The sequence below is a fragment of the Cherax quadricarinatus genome, chromosome 80 (assembly GCF_038502225.1).
Source record: "Cherax quadricarinatus isolate ZL_2023a chromosome 80, ASM3850222v1, whole genome shotgun sequence".
Taxonomy (NCBI): domain Eukaryota; kingdom Metazoa; phylum Arthropoda; class Malacostraca; order Decapoda; family Parastacidae; genus Cherax; species Cherax quadricarinatus.
In genome coordinates this window covers 14,473,273-14,479,475 of record NC_091371.1, presented here as the reverse complement: position 1 = coordinate 14,479,475, position 6,203 = coordinate 14,473,273, and positions in this window count along the sequence as shown.

The following is a 6,203-nucleotide window of genomic DNA, read 5'->3' as shown; positions in this document are numbered from 1 at the left end:
TTATTCATGTAAGAGATTTTAACCATCCAATTGATTTTCAAAAAGTTGAGAAAGTAGTATCAAGCAAGTCCATGGTCGACAGGAATATAATTGAATCTTGTTTCATAAAAAGCAGTTTTGACAATAATATGAATATTTCCTTTGGTTTATATAAATTAGATCCATTTATAATTAATAGAATTTGGGAAGAATTTAATAATACACTGGACAAATAATAATTTTTTAAATTTTCTTGGGTAGAATACTTTGTTGGTGAGTTGTGCAAAGGACCTGTCCAGTTGGGCCGGCGCGTGTCAGGTGTTTAACCGTTGTGGGATCTGATAGTGAGGTGTTGGCCAGACCCCTTATATAGCTTCCTTGGATGCTTTACTTTCATAGTTCCTTGATAATGTGAGTAGTCACGAAAGCGCTTGGAATTTCCCTATTCTTTCAGAGTGGTTGTTTTGCATATATATATATATATATATATATATATATATATATATATATATATATATATATATATATATATATATATATATATATATATATATATATATATATTTTTTTTTTATTACACTGGCCGATTCCCACCAAGGCAGGGTGGCCCGAAAAAGAAAAACTTTCACCATCATTCACTCCATCACTGTCTTGCCAGAAGGGTGCTTTACACTACAGTTTTTAAACTGCAACATTAACACCCCTCCTTCAGAGTGCAGGCACTGTACTTCCCATCTCCAGGACTCAAGTCCGGCCTGCCGGTTTCCCTGAATCCCTTCATAAATGTTACTTTGCTCACACTCCAACAGCACGTCAAGTATTAAAAACCATTTGTCTCCATTCACTCCTATCAAACACGCTCACGCATGCCTGCTGGAAGTCCAAGCCCCTCGCACACAAAACCTCCTTTACCCCCTCCCGCCAACCCTTCCTAGGCCGACCCCTACCCCGCCTTCCTTCCACTACAGACTGATACACTCTTGAAGTCATTCTGTTTCGCTCCATTCTCTCTACATGTCCGAACCACCTCAACAACCCTTCCTCAGCCCTCTGGACAACAGTTTTGGTAATCCCGCACCTCCTCCTAACTTCCAAACTACGAATTCTCTGCATTATATTCACACCACACATTGCCCTCAGACATGACATCTCCACTGCCTACAGCCTTCTCCTCGCTGCAACATTTATCACCCACGCTTCACACCCATATAAGAGCGTTGGTAAAACTATACTCTCATACATTCCCCTCTTTGCCTCTAAGGACAAAGTTCTTTGTCTCCACAGACTCCTAAGTGCACCACTCACTCTTTTTCCCTCATCAATTCTATGATTCACCTCATCTTTCATAGACCCATCCGCTGACACGTCCACTCCCAAATATCTGAATACGTTCACCTCCTCCATACTCTCTCCCTCCAATCTGATATTCAATCTTTCATCACCTAATCTTTTTGTTATCCTCATAACCTTACTCTTTCCTGTATTCACCTTTAATTTTCTTCTTTTGCACACCCTACCAAATTCATCCACCAATCTCTGCAGCTTCTCTTCAGAATCTCCCAAAAGCACAGTGTCATCAGCAAAGAGCAGCTGTGACAACTCCCACTTTGTGTGTGATTCTTTATCTTTTAACTCCACGCCTCTTGCCAAGACCCTCGCATTTACTTCTCTTACAACCCCATCTATAAATATATTAAACAACCACGGTGACATCACACATCCTTGTCTAAGGCCTACTTTTACTGGGAAATAATTTCCCTCTTTCCTACATACTCTAACTTGAGCCTCACTATCCTCGTAAAAACTCTTCACTGCTTTCAGTAACCTACCTCCTACACCATACACTTGCAACATCTGCCACATTGCCCCCCTATCATACGCCTTTTCCAAATCCATAAATGCCACAAAGACCTCTTTAGCCTTATCTAAATACTGTTCACTTATATGTTTCACTGTAAACACCTGGTCCACACACCCCCTACCTTTCCTAAAGCCTCCTTGTTCATCTGCTATCCTATTCTCCGTCTTACTCTTAATTCTTTCAATTATAACTCTACCATACACTTTACCAGGTACACTCAACAGACTTATCCCCCTATAATTTTTGCACTCTCTTTTATCCCCTTTGCCTTTATACAAAGGAACTATGCATGCTCTCTGCCAATCACTAGGTACCTTACCCTCTTCCATACATTTATTAAATAATTGCACCAACCACTCCAAAACTATATCCCCACCTGCTTTTAACATTTGTATCTTTATCCCATCAATCCCGGCTGCCTTATCCCCTTTCATTTTACCTACTGCCTCACGAACTTCCCCCACACTCACAACTGGCTCTTCCTCACTCCTACAAGATGTTATTCCTCCTTGCCCTATACACGAAATCACAGCTTCCCTATCTTCATCAACATTTAACAATTCCTCAAAATATTCCCTCCATCTTCCCAATACCTCTAACTCTCCATTTAATAACTCTCCTCTCCTATATATTATATATTATATATTATATATTATATATTATATTATATATTATATACATACATACATACATATCCATATATAACACATTCCCTTTCTTTGTTCCATGGATTCCTTACAATTACTTGAGAATGCCTCCCTGGGTCGAACTTAAACTCTTAACGATTGTGGGCGTCAGTAAAATCATTCCCGGGAGTGTTATTGGCCAGTGTTGCTGCCAGGTGCCGGCCCATTTCAGCAACAGTCTTGCGCGATGCATCGTTATAAGACTGGACCATATTGTAACATCACCTGTTTACTGTGATCTTTTATATGTCGTGTCGAATACATAAAACTTGCAAATCTGGCTTATATAGTAACTCACTTCTTGCCGAATAGGGCAAGCGAAAATTTGTGTATGCAATAATTTCGCAAAAATCTTTCTAAATCTAACGAGAAAAATATATTTCAGTGTGTTTATTATTAAATTATTGTTAACTTATATAAAATATATTTAGCTAGATTAGGCTAAATTAAATTGCGCTGTTATAATAAGGTTAGGTAAGTTTCTTAAGGTTCTTTTGGTGCAAAATCATTAATTTTTATATGAACATAAATTAAAAAAATGTCTTTAAATGTACAAGAGAAAATTTTACAAAGGACTTAATTTTAAATGAGTTCTTGCTAATTGACCAGTTTTACCTGTTCGGCAGGACATAATATGTATGTATATATATATATATATATATATATATATATATATATATATATATATATATATATATATATATATATATATATATATAAGAAAGCCTGGGCTTTTCTTTAAACCCCACCAAATGTGAAATAGTTTCTACCAATCAACAGATGATCCAGAATATTAGTGCCGTTTTACCAGGAGCACGAGCCATTGATCCAGCCAATAGCACTCTCCTCGGTGCTCCTCTTGGGTCCAGTGCCATCGATCTGATCCTAGGAAAAAAAGTCTCAGACCTCCGGACGATGGAAAGCAGGATGAAAGACATTGACACACACGATGCCTTCTACCTACTCGCCAGGTGCCTGTCAATCCCAAAACTTACCTACTTTCTGAGATGCTCCCCAGCCTTCAGCAGTCCAAAACTCAAGGAATATGACTCTCCTTAAGACCATACTAGAGAGTGTATTGAATCTTTCCCTTGAAGATGGACAGTGGTTGCAAGCCTCACTTCCGGTCAGGCTTGGAGGGCTAGGAGTAGGCAGATCCTCCCAGATTGCTCTACTAGCTTTCCTATCCTCTTCCACAGCATCAAACGAGTTGATAAGACAAATTCTTCCTGACACCCTCAGTGACTCAGCAGGAATAGAAGACCCTAGCTATGCCAGTGCCATCACTGAATGGGAGACTCGTGCTGATCCAGCACCAAACCCTAGTGCAGCACTGGCTCACAAACAGTCAAGCTGGGATGGCCGGATCGCTGAAAAGGTGCTTGCCAACATGCTCAGGGCTGCAACATCAGATAGGGAGATTGCCCATCTCCAGGCTGTGAGCGCACCTCACTCCGGGGACTTCCTCCAAACAGTTCCCATATCGGCAATGGGAACGCGACTCGACCCTAAGACCCTCCGTATTGCATTGGCTCTGCGCCTTGCTGCCCCAATTCACACAGAATATACGTGTATTTGCGGCGAAGCGCAAGCAGACCAATACGGTCTACATGGTCTTAACTGTTCCAAAACCAAGGGCTGGCATGCAAGACACAATGAGGCCAACGACATCATTAAGAGAACCCTTGCTACAGCTGGATGCCCAGCCAAGAGGGAGCCCCGATCACTAGCAGCCAACAATACCCACAACCCAGCAAACCGCTCCGAAGGGATCACCATCTATCCTTGGAAGAATGGCAAGCTCTTAGCATGGGAATATACCTGTGTGTCCACACTGGCTGACACCTATATCCATTAGTGTGGGGCGACAGGGAGGAGCTGCTGACCACAGGGAGGAGTACAAGATCAGCAAGTACAGGGACATAAGCCAACAATATCAATTTGTCCCAGTGGGATCAGAGACCTTGGGATCATGGGGGAAAAATGCCACACGTTTCCTCAAAGAATTGGGTTCCAGACTCATCGACACCACCAGGGACCCAAGAGCAGCCACTTTCATGTTCCAGCGCCTCAGCGTAGCCATCCAGAGGGGAAATGCTTGCTGCATACTTGGCTCGCGTCCAGCCTCGGAGGAGCTGGAGGAAATTCATGATCTTTGATACATTGTGCCATTGTATTCATGTTTATGTTTTTCTGTAAATGTATTCTGTTTATTAATAAATGTTCACATAGAATATCAAATATAGGGGGTGGTAGAAGAAAATATTCAAACAGCTCCGGGGAGAACCTTGAGTTTTCCCTGAGGTACGTTTATTGTCTTCTCTGAGGCTGAGGGTCCCCATTCCAGCCATAGAGGTGGTACTTCCCCATAAATTATATATATATATATATATATATATATATATATATATATATATATATATATATATATATATATATATATATATATATATATATATATATATATATATATATATATAAATATATATATATATATATATATATATATATATATATATATATATATATATATATATATATATATATATATATATATATATCAGGTTTCATCTATGTAAGTAATATTAAAGGGGGATCGCTGAACCTGTAGCGGATCATACAGGTTCAGCGTTAGGAGGATAATTAGGTTCCATCCAGGGAAAGGGATGATAGCTGTCATCCTTTGGATCAAGAACCCTTAACTAGAATTAAGACACACCTGTGTCCCTTGGGTTCTAATTATAACAGAAAATATATAATAAGAAGTCACTTCTCGACAAGCAAATTTGCATACCATCGTTATCGTAATATATCTGATAACACGATAATGCTTAATGACGCTATGTTACAATACGAAGTAATTAGGCAGTGTATAACACTAGGTGAGAGGTGTTATAGTCAAAGTGAGGGCCGCACGAGCGCAAACGTCTGCATCATTAACAGAGAATTACAGGTAAACATAGGTAGTAAGTAAGGTGAGTTGTGGCCTTAATTGAGCTCCTGGTGATTCTCTTAGTTATCCATGCAGAATTACCTTGAGAAAAATGTAGGTGGTCGTGGTGGTGGTGCAGTAGAGGAAGTGATGCAGTGGTGGCTGTAGAACAATAGAGGAACTAGTGATGCAGTTGTGGTTGTAGAGCAATAGAGGAGCTTGTGATGCAGTCGTGGTTGTAGTGCAGTAAAGGGGCTTGTGATGCAGTGGTGGTTGTAGAGCAGTAGAGGAACTAGTGATGCAGTGGTGGTTTAGTGTAATAGAGGAACTGATGATGCAGTGGTGGTTGTAGTGCAGTAGAGGAACTGATGATGCAGTGGTGGTTGTAGTGCAGTAGAGGAACTGATGATGCAGTGGTGGTTGTAGTGCAGTAGAGGAACTAGTGATGCAGTGGTGGTTGTAGTGCAGCACAGGAACTGATGATGCAGTGGTGGTTGTAGTGCAGTAGAGGAACTGATGATGCAGTGGTGGTTGTAGTGCAGCACAGGAACTGATGATGCAGTGGTGGTTGTAGTGCAGTAGAGGAACTGATGATGCAGTGGTGGTTGTAGTGCAGCACAGGAACTGATGATGCAGTGGTGGTTGTAGTGCAGTAGAGGAACTGATGATGCAGTGGTGGTTGTAGTGCAGTAGAGGAACTGATGATGCAGTGGTGGTTGTAGTGCAGTAGAGGAACTGATGATGC